The sequence below is a fragment of the Limulus polyphemus genome, unplaced genomic scaffold (assembly GCF_000517525.1).
Source record: "Limulus polyphemus unplaced genomic scaffold, Limulus_polyphemus-2.1.2 Scaffold2, whole genome shotgun sequence".
NCBI lineage: Eukaryota > Metazoa > Arthropoda > Merostomata > Xiphosura > Limulidae > Limulus > Limulus polyphemus.
The window spans coordinates 83,195-103,005 of NW_013665612.1; positions in this window are offsets into that span (position 1 = coordinate 83,195).

Below are 19,811 nucleotides of genomic sequence, written 5' to 3' on the forward strand. Positions count from 1 at the left end.
ACGGCTAGCGCAGATAACCCTCGTGTAGCTTTGCGCGAAATTCAAAACAAACAAACAAAATGTAGTGTCATGTGTAAAGCAAAGGGCTTTCATACAAAATATTCGTTTTTCTTTTGTACGTTTGAAAAAAATTGTTTATACCGTTAATACTTTCACAATCTAGTTGCAATTGCTCATTACACGTGTTTCCATAATTAGTTCTAATACTGTATTGTAGGAGAAATACACGACATTTACGAAATTTCGATTTTATATTTTGTGTATAAAATGTGTTCTGTAGCCCAGTCATACACTACTAAGCTAATTCTAGAGAATACTTTGAAGAGTAAACAGCCATTATTCAACGAAATATCTTATCTGCTTCATCAACTTCCACAATTGGTACAAAACTTATTATTTAGTACACAGAATGGTAAGTAGACAATACTTTGCGAATGCACGTATTTCAATAGGAGCACAAGACATATATGTATTAATCACTTAAACAAATAAATTTTCCAAAGATTTACCCTAATCAGTGATCTATTCACTCGAAAGATTCAACCAATGTTATGTGTTTATAACTTCTATTTAATTTTCCCATTTGTTCTGTATCTCACAACAAACATATGTTTTTGCCTCGACATTTAAATGCATTTACAAATCGTTATGATATGATTGTGGCTTATCTTTTGAATTGGAGAAAGACATTTTATGCTCATTAACGAAACTTGCTCAGAGTTTTATCCTAATTACAATATCTGAATGTAGTATCTTATAAAATTAAAAGCTTAGAATTACTGAATTTTCTTTTTGTTTGCATTCGGTCTTATGATCAAGGTATGTTTTTAGTCATAAACTCACATTTTGTTTGAAGTTATTCAAAACAATAAGGTGTGACTTGTCTTGTCGAATAAAAGCTCAGGAGCCATACTCATGTTGACATACAAAATAAAACAAAGCGGTGCAACATGGATTCTCTAATAATCATGTTCTTCATTTCTTGTTTTGTTGTTTTTATCAGTAACTGAAATTATAGAGAAATGAATTACAATAGTACAACGCACACGAAGAGGCTTAAGTGGAAAATAATCCTCTTACACGAGGAGAACTTTTAGATGGATAAAGTTTCTCGAAACTGTAAAATGCAGAGAAAGAAGCAAAATGTTATTTAGTACTTAGTTCTGCTTTATTTTATTTTGTTTTTTCTTGGTGCAACTAAGCAACGTTTATATGGTTTGAGGACGGATTTTATCATTAATACGTTGTTTTTCGTAGTGATTACGATCGTTACTTTGAAGGAGGTGAGTGATTGGACATATAGATCATCTCAACTTTTTCCTTGTTTTTGTCTTTGCCACCGCAACTTACATTAAAAGCAAACACAACAAAACGGCTTCTTAATGCCTTTGCTTGGAAATGATATATAATGCACATCTTTTCATTCACCAGCTTTAGCCATTTTAGCATAATTTGTTATTTTTCAAAATTTGTATACCTTATCTTTCTATTGCATTTCATCGCTTACTTACTTTATCTACCTAAGCTATATGTTTTGGAAGTTGTTTCTAGTTGCTGGCCCCTCTTCTAAACGCATGCATATCAATATATATTTTCAGTTTATGTTGCATTTTTAAAAAGAAATGTATATAGTTTTATAAAAATCAATGTAAACTACTAAAGGATTCGGGAAAATTTGTCCTCCGGTGAGTAAACGATAAGTTTATGGCTCTATTCCCCATTATGGACAAAGCATAAGGAGCCTATTCTATAGCTTTACGCTAAAACAAATAAACTTTTGTCATCTTAACAGTAAATATATAATATTTTTTCAAACCTAGAAACTTTGCAATAAACAGTTGAATAGCTACCGAGGTATATATACAACTATACAAATGAAAAATGCAGATATAGAATCTCAAATAACAAAGAAATGGTTAAGATAATTTTAACTGGAAACAAAATCTGTCCTCTTAGTATCAAGGAACAATGATAAAGTATTTTTAGACTCAATATATCAACCTGAGTAATATTAATTAAAATTATTATAATACCTTAATTATATATATATATATATATGCACACATAATTGTTAATTCCTAGGAGCCTAACTTGATTTCTAAATGATAGAATCTCAGTTTACAAATAAGTTTGGAGAAGCCATCAGCGGATTTAGTTCGGAGGGAATATTTGCTATTGTACACACCTTGTGAATGAAGAAAAAAATTCTCTAATTTAAAATTCGATAAAACTTTCATGGGAAACAAGCAAGATGCATTTCTTATTATTCTAGCTCTTAAAAATGCTTCTAGGTGTGTTTAAATAGTTAAGCATATGAGATAAATGTATTTTTTTAGTACTTCTGTCTTAAAACACATTATATATAGTAAAGAGAAATAATATAATGCTTGTTGTTGTGGTTCAACAATTTTGGTGACACTACGCATACTCTTTTTTTTTTACATTCTTGTCATAGAAAATTAAAAAGACATGTGTGTGTATGTTTATTCAGAACTATTACTATGAATGCATGTAATTTTTAAACTCAAAAATAATAATACCTGCTATAAGTTATAAGCACAAAAATCATAACTATTATTACTGTAGAATTTTAGGTTTTTGTCTGATCTACAGAATCACTCTAGTTTATAAAGTGTATATTAAGTAGTTATTCAACTGGAATAAATAATACAATGAACATATTTTGGTGTTTTATCTCTCAAAGGAACCATGCAAAAATAAAATATCTAATTTTTAATCAGATTTGGATCCAAATTTCGTAAATTATTAAGTCTTCATGTTATTGAAACACACACACACATGCATATATTCATAGGAGTTGTACTAGCTAATTTAATTTACGGAAAATAATGCAGTATTACTTTAGGCATAACTTAAACCTCTAGCAAGTTATGGATGTCAGAGTGAGCTTTACGTGGTCTACATAAGATGCGAGGAAAACATATACAAGTATAGCGATAGGTACAGTGGATCAATTATGGTTACCCAATAGGTAAGGGATAAGCTTCAAGGCTTCTAACGTTAACATTTTGGGTTTGTAGCTTTGCGCTCAAACAAGCAAATATATCATTTATGACAAGTGATATCCTTAACACATCATAATTCACAAAATGTCAATAAGCACGGTTCTATATGATAATCGAAACACCATTCCCATAGCGATTCCTTCCGAAATATTTTTACAAAACGTTCCTATATTTTATAAAAACAAAACAAAAATATAATATCTCATATAGTGGTAGATTAATTGAAGCGTTTAATATTTTTACAAAACGTTCCTATATTTTATACAAATATATATATATATAATATCTCATATAGTGGTAGATTAACTGAAGCATTTAAGTCTAAATCTTTCACTTTGGTAGTCCGTCAGACAAAATGGACATAAGAGGTCCATTTGCCCTACACTCGAATAAGTTGAAGTATTAATATTTAGTCATTAAAATCACTCTTATTAGTGGAATACCTTTCTTAAACATCCGCATGAAGTATCCGATACTCATATGGTAGTCGAAGAGTACGGATGTGACTTGGTGGCACTAGAGTCCTAGGTACCATGAAACACACAATATCAACACAGCTTCCTATTATTGTTGCCCTTTAGCGACAATGGTAGTACTAGTCACATATTGGGTAATCAAATGATGCTGTGTAATAGGAGACCTCGCAATGAATAGGTATTTTATGTTACCTATAGTGATTGGGGTTTCATCTGGTGGAACAAGTCGTAACTGCTAGTGTTACTGAAAAGACGTCTTTGACTGCTTGAGCCGATAAATGCCATGATGTGAGGTACAATTTTCTTTCTCGTCCCTCTCCTGCAACTCATTTAAGTGGAGTAAAAAATACAAAACATTATCTTCGATTTTTTTCTTTCCTCCTATGTGTTGTTTAGTGTTGGCTAGAACACAATGTACAATTTACAAACATGTTTGTGGAATAAACAATACAGTTAGAGTTAAAATTAACTTTTAAGAACAATTCAAGTCAGCCAATTAATTATGAATATAAGGAATTCATTTTTTTATGTTTAGTGGTAACCTTTATGACCAGACTGGTGGCGTGGCCATGGATTCCAGATTAGTTTCTGACCCAGCTAATATTTTTGTTTTCATGAAAAGTACTCCCTAGAAGATTATTCACATTATTTTAAGCCATTGTATTATCGAAGATATGTGGATGACACGAACCTAGATCATGTACCCCAGTCCTTGCAATTTTCAAACAACAAGCACAAGTTCGATGACGAGGAACCCACTTTTAGACTAATAATGGTTGGATACGGCTTGAATGGGTAATGAAGAAAAACTTTAATATAAGGTTTTCTTCATTGTCCATTCAAGTCGTCTCCAACCATTATTAACAAGCATAAGTGTATTACTTTTACTGATAAAACTTGCAAGACCATCAACTTTTACTTTACACATACCTTCGGTTGTTCAGCAGTAAGGTACAGTGCGTATATTACTATAAATCGAGGTTCTATTTCCGTGGTGAAATAGTGGTGTTATTAATGATGATGTAGATCTTAGGTTGTCCATTGAATAGTTTTGTGCTCAACAACAAACAAATAATAATCTTAGCTATGTTTGTTAATAATTGTGATGATAGTGTTCAATATGAAGTTTAGCATAAAAAGCAACAATAGCAAACAATAAAATACTTTTACTGGCCTGTGTTTGAATTTTCTAAATTAGATACCAGCTTCGTATATGCGTACAATGTCAACAAACACCTGTGAATTTCTCCATAAATAGTTTGATATCATCAAGATAATATTATGGAAAAAATGATTGTTCCAGCTGCTTGACTGGTAGAAAAATTCGTGGTTATTTGAATAAAAGAAATTATACAAAACCATCAACGAACAAAGTTTCAAAATGTTGCTAATTATTCTTTGTGTATGAAAAAACAGCTATTTACTCTAGTCGAATGCATCCGCAAGTATATCTGAAAATTAATTTTATACCAGATATATGGATCGTACTTGAAAGCCATTGAGAACACCAAACGTACATCAAAATTACACCAGTTCCACTATATTAAAGCTGCTGATACGAACTGCTAATAAATAGTGTATTGGAACACGCCATTGGCGAGTGTGACGTAATCGTCCGTTAAATTCTTTTTTTAAGATCGTAACAAAACCCAATGACGAACTGAAAAAAAAAGTTTGACCTTTCACAATCAGTTTGTTTGTTTGTTACGGATTTTGCGCAAAGCTACACGAGGGCTATCTGCGCTAGCCGTCCCTAATTTAGCAGCGTAACACTAGAGGGAAGGCAGCTAGTCATCACCACTCACCGCCAACTCTTGGGCTACTCTTTCACCAACGAATAGTGGGATTGACGGTCACATTATAACGCCCCCACGGCTGAAAGGGCGAGCATGTTTGGTGGGACAGGGATTCGAACCCGCAACCCTGAGACTGCGAGTCGAATGTTCTAACCACCTGGCCATTTCACAATCAGAGTTTTAAAATGAATAAAATCATTTAGCTTATAAATTGTTTTTATGATACAGTTGAAATATTTCATCTATATATAATTATTCTGTGCTGCTATGAAAACATCAAAGAATATGAAATTAATCTCTTTTTTGAAAACATTACATTCCTTATTTCAAATATTTGATGAAATAATACTTTTCATGATGGAAATGTCATTGCACTTGCATTGTCGAGGTAAGTGCCCATGACGTTGACTGTGTGTATTCATTCTAACTTACGACCACCATTAGTTTCTAAATAGACCTATGTTTGTGGCCTTCAAAGCATTTACGCTAGAATCTGTATTGTTACCCTATTTGATGTAGACATGGGTACTACAAACACTTAAGAACAGCTGTATCCTGATCTCCTGCAAAGAGCTTCTTTAACCATGGCACAAAGTAAAGGCATCTCTTGACATAAGGCATTTTTTTGGTTAATCGTGTAACTGAGGTGATACCAAGAGCTAGACGTAATATTTTGAAACCCATTCGTGATCTTATTAGCTTTTCTAACTAGTTTGCAAGATACAAATAAAATGTGTGGATGTGGAATGTTTAACGCTTTGTGTTGGGCTGAATGTGGAGTAATTAGATTGATTCATGATATTTGTTGGGTAACAGTTAACCTTCATTTTCTTCAAATTTTACACTATGTAAAAAGCCAGGCTCACTCTGAATGATAGATTGGGCTTCATATATATATTTTAGTTCACAAACAAAAAATATTAAACTAAACCACTAGGCATTGAGCGACCCATTCGTCAAAAATAACTTTATTGGAGTAGTCTGTGTGAATACAGAAATAATTATTAAATACAAATAGCAAAGAGTAGAACTACGTACTCAGCAACTGAGTATAAAAACTATTCCAAATTACTAATAGCTTTTTAAAAAAATGCTAAAATCGAAAAGCAGTGATCTTGAGCTAGTTCTGAGTAGTATATATCTACATACTTGTGTTTGTGTTTATTTGTGTGTGTATAATCTTACTCGGAATTTCGTGGTGGTCTTATCTTTTGAAAACATAAGGCTCCCAGTGACACAGCGATATTTCTGCAGACTTACAACGCTAGAAACCGGGTTTCGATACTCGTGGTGGGCAGAGCACAGATAGCCCATTCCGTAGCTTTGTGCTTAATTATAAACAAACGAAAAATAAGCATTTTTCCCGAATTAGTAAAAATGCTATGGAAATTCACTCCAAGCTATTCTGTTTTAGTTTGTATTATATTTTTTTTGGCTTTGTAATAGTAACGAACACACGATCCAACTGTCCCTGTTGAAATACTGTAACTTCGCTGGGCTAGCGGCCCTTAGAAACAGCTGTAGACTTACATATCGAATTAATTTTATATACTCAGAAACATTTGTATGAAAATATTAAATTATGGTAGCAATTTGTTCATAGTCAGAAAACTTAATATGTAAAAGAAAACCAGATGAAATGCCAGATGAAGGAGGGAAACTTGCACGAAACCGTGTTTTAAATAGTTTGTAGCCCTCCACAGGGTCACAGCGGCACATCTGCGGATTTACAACGCTAGAAATCGTGTTTCGATACCCGTGGTGGGCAGAGCACAGATAGCCCATTGTGCTTAATTACAAATAAACACACAAACGAACAAATAGCTTATAACAAATACTAAAATAATCTGCACATTAATATATATGTAATAGGAAAGCATTCACTCTTTAAGTAAAATACATTAAGCAATCAGTTAACCCAACTAAGATGTTTTTGTGTCTGGAGTACATTACCAACATTTCTTGCTCTAGATTTATCATTATTATTTATCAAGTGAGGAATATACGGACCAACACAAACTAATGTGATTATCTGTATGCATCTCCTTCAAATTTCTCAATATGGGCCTTATATGTTGTTTCTTTCAGTCAACATTTCAAATTGGATAACTCTACTGACCTGGTTAACCCTTTGGCTTGCTAGTGTAGAAAAAAAAAGGAATTATCGAGACATCAATCTCACATAAAGCACTTGCCTTTAGCGTGACATCTTGTGCTACACCCTGTCACCAAGATTGATTGTCCTCAGCAACTTTGCCGATCTAGTAGTGATGGATTTGAACATTTTCGTATCGATATGTTTTCCAAAAATAATTTAGATTGTTGCTAAGTCATATGATAAAATGAAGCAATACACAAAAGCGCTTGATGAAGAACAACAAACAAACAGTAGAGCGTTATTTTAGCTAATTAATACAGTAAAATAATTTTTAAATTGAAAACGTTCGAATTATATCTCAGAAGTTTTGTCTTTATCAATTATGTCACTTGTGTCATCAATTACTTTTCATGTTCGACAAATTAGTACAATTAATCGTTGGTAGATCTCATGTCAGTTTCAACAAAATGTTTAAAACAGCTATAATAGCTACGTTTTGCTCAAAATTAATAACAATCATACATGTATTTAGAACTTAAACAAAATCTTAATATGAAGAACACGTTTATTCACTTTCAAGAAAAGCAATTGACTTATACGAAAACACGTTTCATTGAGAAAGTGCAAATACACACTGTGTTTATAAATATCTTCATAGATGCGGTATACACTGTGGAAATAGATAATGAATGGATAATAACAAAAACAACAACAACAAAGGTCCAGCAAAGTGTTTGCAAAAATTTTATTTTATTTTTTTAAGTGAACGAGGTTCATGTGGTGCAATAGATGCACTTAATTTCATTTTACTGAAAGAAATCTAAAGCTCAAATATACTAAAACTTCTAGAAAGTGTTATGGAAGTTTATAAACTTAGGTTTGTTACACGAACTATATAAATATGATATTTGAAACACACACACATATATATATATATATACATAAATCGTAAGTACTACGTGATAAACGTTCAACTCACAAATAAGATATTAAAATATATGATTTGTCCATCTGCTGAAATAATTTTAAATGCGATAAATGATACAATGGTTGAGTACGTCGTATTAAAACGATGTTAGAGCCTTACTACGTCCCGTCATGGATCTTAACAATAGTCCTGCAACATTGTTTCCATTGTAAAAGGCTTAGTTGTAAGGTTGTCGTATCCAAAGCATGTCATTCCTTCCTGCATGTTTTACATAATCCGGTCGCACAAAAATCTGTAGATGCTGAATACCCAGACTACACAGGAATGTCTTCGCAAGAACTAGCATTAATACTTGTTTCATTGTCCAACTGCTAGAGGTATGTGATGGTTCAATGAATACTTGTGTCACCTTTCCAGATAGATATACTTTCTGATTATGCTACGTGATATTACCCGAGCCACTGAACAGCTTTTGCCACTGATTGTGGTGTTTGTGGATCCCAGACTCTGTTTACGATGACTGGGGTACGGCTTGTTGCAGGTCTGTTTCTAGATAGTCCTAGATATTACTTGTTTTCCAAAGATGTTAATTACAAAAGCCCTTCTCATATCTTACAGGAGCTCCAGTGTATAGATCAAGCTCATCCATTATCCCCAGTAACTTAATTGTCTATCTGCTATATTGTGAGCTTTAATATGAACACAGTTTCACATATGGTGTCCCGGTATCCTGAGAAGGCCAGTAACACAAAATCCGAGATCAGATTCTGTTTCAACGACCCTAAAAACCTACTCTTATATCCATCCATCATAGGTAAGTAAATTTCTGGTGGCATTTTAGATCTCTCTTGATAAACTGTTGGTAGGATGGTTACGTCATATACACTACTCACAAAAATTAAAGGATAATGAGGTTTTGATGCGTTTTTCTTTTAAAAATTTGAAATAAAAAAACACAAAGAGACGTGAAATATTGACGAAACTTGTTTATTACAAATATCACACTTAAGAAATACCAATAATGTACAAATAACAAAAAAGCAATATTAACGAAAAATGCCAATATTTCGTTGCACAAATATAAAAAATACAAATAACTTATTAAGATGAACAAAATGAATATTTAATAGTTGGTAGGTCCACCTCTATTGTTTATGATTTCTCTGACCCTGTTCCCCATACTGCTGATGACATTTCGTATGACTTGCTAAGGCAACATTGTCCACTCCTGGATAAGGGCAACTATGATCTCGTGAACAGTCGTGGGAGACGGCTGTAAATCTACTCTCTCTAGCAAGTCCCATACATGCTCAATCGGATATAAGTTCGGTGACTTAGCAAACCAGTCCATTACCTCTATTTCTTAATTCTCAAAAAGTGCTGTGTGAGCTTGGCGGTGTGATGGTAGATAAACAAGCACACCTCCGACAGCACAATGAAAATAATGCAGAATGGGCAGCAGGACCTCATTCACGTAACCCTCCATCCATAACATAAAGTTCTGTACGCCCTTGCATGCAGATTTCCCCCTAGACCATGACTGATCTATCCTTAAAGATATCAAGGTGAACAACGTTACAGGCAAAACAACGCTCTTCTTCACGTCCCCGGACCTTTATAGATTGATCACTTGAAGGTACATAAAACCTGGTCTCTATGAACAGTACAGGGGTCTATTGTTCAAGGGTCCATGTTACAGGTTCTGGGGCAAGCACCACTCGGCCTGTTCGGTGTCTTGGGGTTAGTACAGAAGCTCTAACTGGTATCATGGACTTAAATCCAGCTTTATGGAGCATGTTTTTGGCTGTTGAGCACGATACACACACTCCTGTTGCTTGCCAAAACTGAGGATTTCAAGGGCGACATTTTGCAGATATCGGTCGTCGACTGCACCTGTAGCCTTTCTGTGATCCTCACTTGGCCTCCTGGTGTATTATCCTGTGACCTGGTATTTACACCACCATTTGCTAACCACAGATTGTGACACTCCCATGACCTGTGCCACCTCAGTATGGGTGCGATCCTCCTGTAGCGGTGTGACAACTTTTCAAATTTCAGTTTCAGTTAATTGGATTCTAAAACCTTAAATAGAATATTAGCTGTTACGCCTTTTCATAGCAAATCAAACATTTGATTACCAATTTTGCTAAACAGTAAGTTAAACAACGAAAATCAATCACATAATGTATGAACCGCTATAATTTATAATTGAAATCTGAGTGGCGTTATATGCGATAAATAGAATTAAACAGTCAGGTAAAGGATCAAAAAGCTCAGGCATATTCGTCTCCAATTTAGAATTGCTAAGGAGAAGGAGAGTAAGCAGTCATTAGCACCCGCTGCTTAAACGTCTACTTATAATTCAATAACGCGATTGATTTTCACTTTTAACGCTCCAATAGCCGATATGATTGGTGGTATATTACGAACTTGAACCTTGGAATTTCTGTCCGCAGCCTGGCACTCTAACCTTTAGACTACGCCCGGCTCAAAATTTATAATAAGCCAAATACAGATTACACGTTACATTTTAGAGTGTCCTTAGATATGTGTTTGTTTAATAAATTTCTCATTAAGTTATTATTTCCGCTTAAAGAAATTAAACGAATAAACTCTAATCATATTGGGACCGGAAATTAAGACTTTTTCATTTGTTATAGCAGCATTTTAATTTCTAAATGTATCACAAAATATATTACCAAAGCACAATATATTTAAAAAAATCGTGGACCTGTTGTCAATCCAATTTAAAGGAATAGATATTAATATTGTACTTTATCAATTGTTGTTAATAAGAAATCTGCTAAGAAAACATTTAGACAATGAATTATTAAACATTAAAATAATAAAGTGATGAATATATTAATAATTTTTGTTACTCCAACAAGGAAATACTTTTAAGTAGACACAGGTACACAGGAAAACGTAAGTTAGATCTAAAGAATCTTAATATTTAGGATCTGGCATAGCCAGGTGGTTAGGGCTCTCGACTCGCAATCTGCGGGTCGCGGGTTCGAATCCCCATCCCAACAAACATGCACGCCCTTTCAGCCTTAGGGGCGTTATAATGTGACTATTCGTTGGTAAAAAGAGTAGCCCAAGAGTAGGTAAAGATGATTAGCTGCCTTCCCTCTAGTCTTACACTGCTAAATTAGGGACGGCTAGCGCAGATAGCCCTCGTGTAGCTTTGCGTGAACTTCCAAACAAACAATAAAATAGTTATATGAAAACATAAGGAAACAGTAACGTCCGTCATTTCTGTCACGCATCAACCAACCGGAAGTAAATCCAGTAGGATCATTGAGTTCATCGATCAGTCGGAAGTAAGACCCCTAGGATTACAGTAGTCTATAGGATACATCGACTATTTAATATCTGTTAATCCATGCGTGGTAAAAAAAACTTGTTGTTGTTCTTTTCTCACTAACTGATATTTTATCAGGCAACAAAAGTGAGTTTAGCATAGCTAAGCAAGTATTTAAAATCAATAGATTTAAAATCTAAAATTTATCAGTTTTATTTGGTTCATGCTAACGTTTCAGAATTTTAAAAATATGTTCGCTGAGAAGAACCCGACCAGAAGTGACTAATGTTGAATATAACGTAAACGCGCAGCTAAAATTATAAAAACAAAGATTAGTACTCAAAAAAATTATTGTGTAGCTTTGTGCTTAATTCTAAACAAACAAACAAATCATTAATCCTTACCTAAAAATCTGACTTATAAACAACTTAATATAAAATTGATAAAAATTAAAATTCATTTGTTTAATCGGATTCGTATCTTAACAGTTTTTGCTCATGAAAATTGATGATACATATATATAGCGCCTAGACCACAACTATGTTTGCCTATCCATTTCAGTCTGATGAGCCCCAATCGACATTGGAAATAAAATATATAGTGTGGTTTAAATTTCATAACATATTCTTCTTTGCTTTCACTCATAGGTTCTTAAAACTATATGCTATTTATATGTTATCCTTATTGAGTATGCAGTTTAGCTGTGTAATAGGAGTTCTCCTATAGGAACTTAAACTTTTTTGTTTATTTGATATACTGCACAACGCTTTCACATTCGTTATACTTCATTATTATGATAGAATTGTAATTTTTATTTACTTGTTTTGGGCTATCTGTGCTCTGCCCACCACGAGTATCGAAACCCGGTTTCTAGCGTTGTAAGTACGCAGATATACCGCTTTGCCACTGGGGGGCAAGGATTAATGATAATACAACATTGTATATTTATCTAATTTTAACAATGTTTACTTACTGCATTTATTTGATTTATTATTTATTTATAATTATCTTTGTTTCAATCAACACTACTGCCATTCACAAGAACTGGCTAAAATATTTGCATAACGTGTAATTATTTTTTACTAGCATCACAGCTACATTTCACTCAGAGTTGCGTCTGTTTATAAATTTCACATTTAAGCATACCTACTGGAATTATTTATTCGGTTTGTTGTTGAAGATAAAAAAATTAAAGTGTAATTTATTAAGATATTTAATAATATGATAAAAGTGGAAGTGATGTTTTCAGAGAACGAAAACGTTTTCTAGAGAAACTTTGGCTCTGCGTAATCATCTTTCTTCTCTCGAAACGACGTGAATATGAATAGCAAGCTAAGCATAAGCAACAAAGAGTGCATTAGCTAATAGATTTTTGACTAAGATGCCAGCAGCTAAGACTGTTGATTAATAAATGTTTCATATCTTAAAAGGAAATCCTTAAACTCGGAAGCTGAATTAGAGCAAGGGATCAAATTATCAGTATAATCACTCAAGGCAGATTAACGTAGAAGATCTGGCCAAAACACCGTTAACGAATAATAGTAACTAATACTTCACTCTCAAGCATTTGTTACAAGTAATGAAAAAACTTTTCAAAAAGGGAAGTAAATGTAAGGATGGCTAATATCAATCCTTTAAAAACAATGCAGACAAGATATTAGCGATGGCATTTGCATCATCCCTTGATAATAGCACAAGCACACAGTGTAGTAGAATCTTTAAGTGACAAAAATATCATAAATTAAACTCAGTTGTGATTGAATAGTTATATATATTGCTATATGTTAATTCTGCCTGTGCTATTATGCAGGGATGATGCAAATGTCATCCCTACTGTCGTGTTTGCATTGTTTTTGAAGGATTAATTTTAGCCATCCGTACATTTACTTCCTTTTTTGAAAAGTTTTAATTTACTTGTTTGCTTGTTGTTGTTATTTTTTAATGTAGTATTTCAATGGACATAGGAAGGTTGTATTTATAACAAAGTTCTAAATACAATAAGGTTCCAACTGTAACGTCGAAACATGTAGAGTCGTCAACTTTTTGAAGGCCATAGATAGGCCTAAATAAAATGTTTTTAACTGTGTACCAATTTAACGTTGAATATTATTTATGATTTTAACTTTATACGCAAGTGCCAAAATACTATAATTTTGTAATATTTATTGTTTGTCTATTATTGGCTGATAATTCCTGTTTCACCTTGTACTTAAGCTTTTTAAAGGAGCACCAAATTTCTGTGAGAAAGCTAATTTCAAGGAGTAATGATAACATAGTTTACACTAGGATTATATTTTTTTAATTACTTCTAATTATTAATAATACTTATAAAATTGGATACGCCGTTTGAAACTATGTCACCTCAGTGAATTGGTTGACACCATTGTTTTGGTTTTTGAGTTATCATGTAATAAAAAAGGAGCAGAAGAAAGGAGAACAAGATATACAAAGTTTTGCCATGATATTTACAGACATTCACAGAACTTGTGACTCAGTCATTGCATAGATATTGTTATAAAAGGAAACAATGTTTAGCATTGTAAAGTTCTGATGACCTATTGAGGAGATATTTAAAATAAAATTTCCATGAACAATCCGAGCCATCCCTACATAGGCAGTACTACCACCTGCCTGATAAGACACAACAGCTAACATATTTTAATAATACTAAATTTTCGTAAGTTTGTCCCTTGTACTAAGGTTAGCTATGAAGATTGTTCATGAGAGAAAATCCAGTTTACATATACAGATGAATATTAAAGTTATATTTTAACAAAGTAATGAGTGTTGTTGAAATTAAGGACAGATTTCATCAGTCACTTATAACTTGATTAAATTTCATATAGTCTCTCTTCAAAACCTGTGCATATTGTGATAATTTTCAACCCATGTCAGTTACATTCGTTCATCACGAAGGTTTTATTTACACTGATTAAAATATTCATATTAAACGGGGCTCCTAATTGAGCATTGTTTATACCAAATGTTTTTGATATAAGACATACATATCCACAATACAAGTGTCAAGAGAAATAATAATAATAGCAAAACGTTGTCAAAGAATAACAAAAAATCAACATAATGAATCGAAAGTACTTTATACTAGTTTTCCTCTGCAGTATTTGCACACCAGCCTACCCACTCCCAAGCATATATATATGTGTGTATGTGTGTGTGTGTGTTTGTGTATGTGTAGCATTTTTATGATCAGTAAATATTAGGTTTGTTTGTTTGTTATGAATGCCAGGCCTAAACTGTTTATTAAAATGTGTCAAATGATGCTTTCGATATGTTATTGTAAGATAAATATATATATGCACAAATGGAAAATAAAACATTTCGGTTTTCATTTAAATCTAGAGTTTTCAAAATTAAATGGTAAGCCACTGTTCTCACACATTAGTAAGTGTCAGTTTCAGCTTACTAAACATTTATGTAAGGGAATATTAAGCGGATGACTCTGAAAATTTAATTTTAGTAAGATTTTAAGGAATAAATTTTATAGTTTGTAGGCCTTTCTTAAGCTGGAGAACTATATTCTTTATTCGATCCTTTAAGGTTTTTTCCTGAGAAGAAGTATGTATGGTAGTATTTAAACTACACTGGAACTGCTATATCCATTGCTGGCTGAAGTGTAGTTTTGGTCAATTTTCAAATAAACGGCTTATATGAATATCGTTCTGGCCAGTATTATTTTTATTAAATCCGAGTCAGCCTGATGAGCTCTGGTTTATAGTAGTTTTATAGGATATGACTTGTGCGATTTTGTTATTTTTTATTGCTTACTGTGCACATTCTGCCAATAGCAAGTTAATGCATATACGAGTCAACATCCTGACGGATTGTGTAACCAATGTCATATATATAATGAAACAATATATTCACTTTGTTTGTTGACCTGAGTATATTAAACCATAAAGCACACTTGATCCATTTACAGGTGGAAACTTTCTCAGCTATTATTTCCAATGGCACCATTATACATCTTTCATCCGATCATTCTAGGGTTCAAGGACAGTTTTTAAAATTAATAAAAATGAATTATTGTTGTGTTTTTTTTACGAATATTCGATATCTAATGTAATATATTTCAATAATGGGTGTTATTACAAGGATTTTAAATGATAACTAGATACTCATATCTAATACACCAAATAGTACAGGGCATTAATCACCATTAATGATTATTTGCAGCAACGTTAGAATGTGTCCTATTAAGTAGAAGTTCCTTATCGCATACTTATCCTCCGTACTCCTGAAGGACAAGCTAACTTTTCCATTTTGATTATACGGCGAATCTCTCTCTCTCTCTCTATATATATATATATATATATATGTCTGTATGTATGTATAAATAAAGTTTACTAAATTAATCTTATTTTAAATGAACTTCATATGAAAATGATGCGGTATTAGTATTCGTTCATAGATATAAAACACGTACATATGACACCCTAATCAATATACGTTTTTAACAAATTTGTAAAACAGGATAGCAAGTTAAAGTTAGAATTCTATTGTACTTGTAGCGTTTAGAAAAAATACTCGAATTTCAAAGTTTTCAAAACAAAGAGAAACTTTTTATTTTAGAATTTATACAAAATAAATGAAGTAGGCAATTGTGATCTTACTTTTTAGATTTTGTTTTTTATTACCAGTTATTATCCATTAAGTTATAATAATTAGATGAAAAACAGATCTTGTTCAAGAATAGATAGTTCAAAATAGATGAATAGGTGTAGCTACAAAATACGTAATTGCCCGTATATAGCTATGAAAATCAAATTTTTGAATTTTGAATTAATATTCGAGAAAACGTGAACAGCCACTGAAATACAAAATTAAAATACAAACGTTTCAACAACTCCAGCTGCAATTCTACATAGAGCAGTAGAAAAAATGTTTGATTTATACTGTAGAAAACATGCAACTAATTCAACAATTTGCTAATAATATATCAATAGTTGTTAATATGTGTAAAGTTTTAATACTGAACAGATTACAAAAGATTAAAAACATTCATTTTGGAAGGTAATATATATTTTGCATTTTGATGTTTGAAACGGTTAAATACAGAAGAATATATAGTCAAACATCGTAGGTACATCATTTTATACAAATTGTGTATACATATATATGTGTGTGTGAGCGTGTATGACACTTTAATACGTTAATTAAGACTCTGCGCTAACAATATATAATTTACTTGCTTGTTGAATAACTACAAAAATACAAGATCACTTCTTCGTCCCTTTCTGTTTATCTTTATCACATATTTGCTTGTTTGAAGCACAAATTACGTAAAAAACGTACTCACTGATAAGTTTATGGGTGAATTGTTAGTATTTTCTGATACAACGATGTGAGTAAAGTAATTTGTTTAACACAGAAATATATTTTAAAATTACTTTCAGCACACTTCGAATGCTGTTTCTAAATAGCTGTTATCAGACATGTAGACATAAAACAATCTAATTAAAAAGGTCTGAATTTTTATTCGGACGAAATACCTACAGCGTTTAATTTTACCATCTGTTTTCTCTTTAATTATTCAGAAATTCATCTTTGATGCACCCGAGAATGAAATGTTGTAATATTCTATATATACGTTATCTCATCATTTGCCAGGAACCCTCGAGAGCAAAGGATATAATAAGGATCATAAATCATTCCCACTTTCGTGTTAAACTACATGTTATCATTGCACTCCAAATTATTCCAAGAGAAATCAGCCTCATTAATACGCCAATACCAAACTTGCTACAAATTACAGGATGATAATTGCCTACGTTTCACTATGTTTACGATGTCTATGTTAATAAAAGGGAGCAAATTTGTCAAGCAATGAGACGTTGATGGAATGATTCTATATATATACGCAAGCTTATATACTTAGGTAGAAAAAAAAAGAAAATATATAGGTAGAACTACTCAGAGAGCAACAAAGAGTGAATTGTATTCCAAAATTATATGGATCGAGTAGAATAATTGTAGTTTTGAATTAAATGAACTGTTAGTTGTTGCTAATAGCTTTAGGAAATTAAATATAACATAAACCATACAGGGAAATAATAGTTACAAGTCGAAATTAGTTTGTGTATTTCATTTTATTAGCATTAATAAAATCCATATTTTCAGTTGAAACCTATTTAGTTATAAAAGTAGGTAATAAACTCATCATAATGGATCAATGTATTTTTCAGATATTTAGAACGAGTAAAACTATAAAGAAATGTGAGAACGCTAGCTTGTATAGCGTACCCAGTGCCCTAATGTGCTGAGCGCGTTATTGCAGCAACGGGATGCGAACCACGAACCATTTGATTCATAGCTCATCATGCTAACCACTAGGCTGCGAATAGCTTGGAACCAACATGTTATTGAAACCACGATACTTAATATTACAAATGAATATAATATTTTTTTTTCTTTTTATCTAATATAAACTAAGCTGTACTTACAAAATGCTTTATAGAATAATTATACGTTCCAATAACTTTGGATATTTATAAACAATTAACAATTGGATTTATGTACATTCGTTCTTTAAACAATTAAATGCATTGATACTTGTTTATGCGAACGTAAGAGAGAGGTAATAAATTTACCACAATAGTATGTCTATCACTACAGAACACCCGTAAATAAAAAAGGCATAATATTAACTTGAATGACACCAAAGAAACATAAGAATCTTGTACAAGCATGGATGTTTTATCATTTTTGATGTCAAATAGCATTAGGAAGGCTTAGATTCTTTTGAAAATGACCCTAATGGGTGATTTTCTTTTACTTCCATGATTGTCTTAGCTTTCTTTCAATATAACATCTGTATGCCATCTATTGTAAGATCTTACGAGTGTTTATAGTATGATATTGAAGGTCAAATCCCACTATTCTTTCAAATAAGAGTATTACAACAGTTGGCTGTAGGTGCTTTTGACTAGGTGCCTTCCATCTAGTCTATGAGCTCAAAATAGAGACGACTTGTTATCAATTTGTTTAGCTTAACAAACAAACAAACTTTTGGTTGTCTTTAATACCAACACATTGATCCTATTTCTTTCATGATACTCAACTTGATTTTTTTTAGTTTAAACCCTGAATGCGTTTCTTTATACAACTGTAGTTTTTCAACTAATCCAGAACATGTCCCAACAGTAGTGTTAGTTTTGTGCTGTACAAAAACGCTTTCATATACATTCTGTATGTTACACAAAAATACTCAGTTAACTCCTGATGTTGTTTTTTTGCTAATTTTTCTAAGAAATATTATGAACAGATACATTTAAAGAAAAGTAAAACAAAAACATTGCCATTTTTTAGGCACTTATTACTATAATACTATATCATTAAATAGAAAAATGAAGAAACTTTAATATTTTATATTTAGAATTTTCGCGCATAAGTACTTGCTTATAAGTTTATATTCATTTTGAGCTGAAAGACTAAAAGGAACTTAGCTGGTAAACATCACCCACTGATAACGTTTGGGCTACTTTTGTCTGATTCAATAGTTCAGTTCATCATCATAGCCTCAAAGTGCAGAGTGTATTTTTCTGTAAAAGACCACGAATTATGAACCCATGGACTCACAATCCAAGCACTCTTACCACTAGGTCACGCTCGACTCATACCTAATTTACATATATATATATACATGTAAGTAGAAAGCACCTATATTTTACAACCTGATGACTATGTAGCGCTGTAGTGGTGTGAGGCTACAGGATTTATATATATATATATATAAAGATGACTGTTATTGTGTTTTGGGACATACTTTACTATCGACCCAAAGAGAATTTACTAGAACAAAGCACAGTGTGATAGTAGGTTAGAGTGACGACGTTAACTTCTTGTCAAATCTATATTCGCTTTATTGCTCTTTTTATGCGCGTTTGGTTGCAGTGCAACCATGTAAAACTCCGATATATATATATGTGTTTTTTCGTCTTTGTCAAGAAACAACAGTTGTATAAATTAGTTGAGAAAATATAAAAAAGTATATATATGTTTGTATATGTATATATAAGGTATAGTAGAAAATAGAAAATTTTAATGGGCTGAGTCAGAATGTCAGTAGATGTCTTAATGCATAGGAACCATTACAGAACTAATCCGCATAACGTTCCGATCCAGATGTCGGTTCTTAGCCCTGTTTTATAGATAATCACGTTATA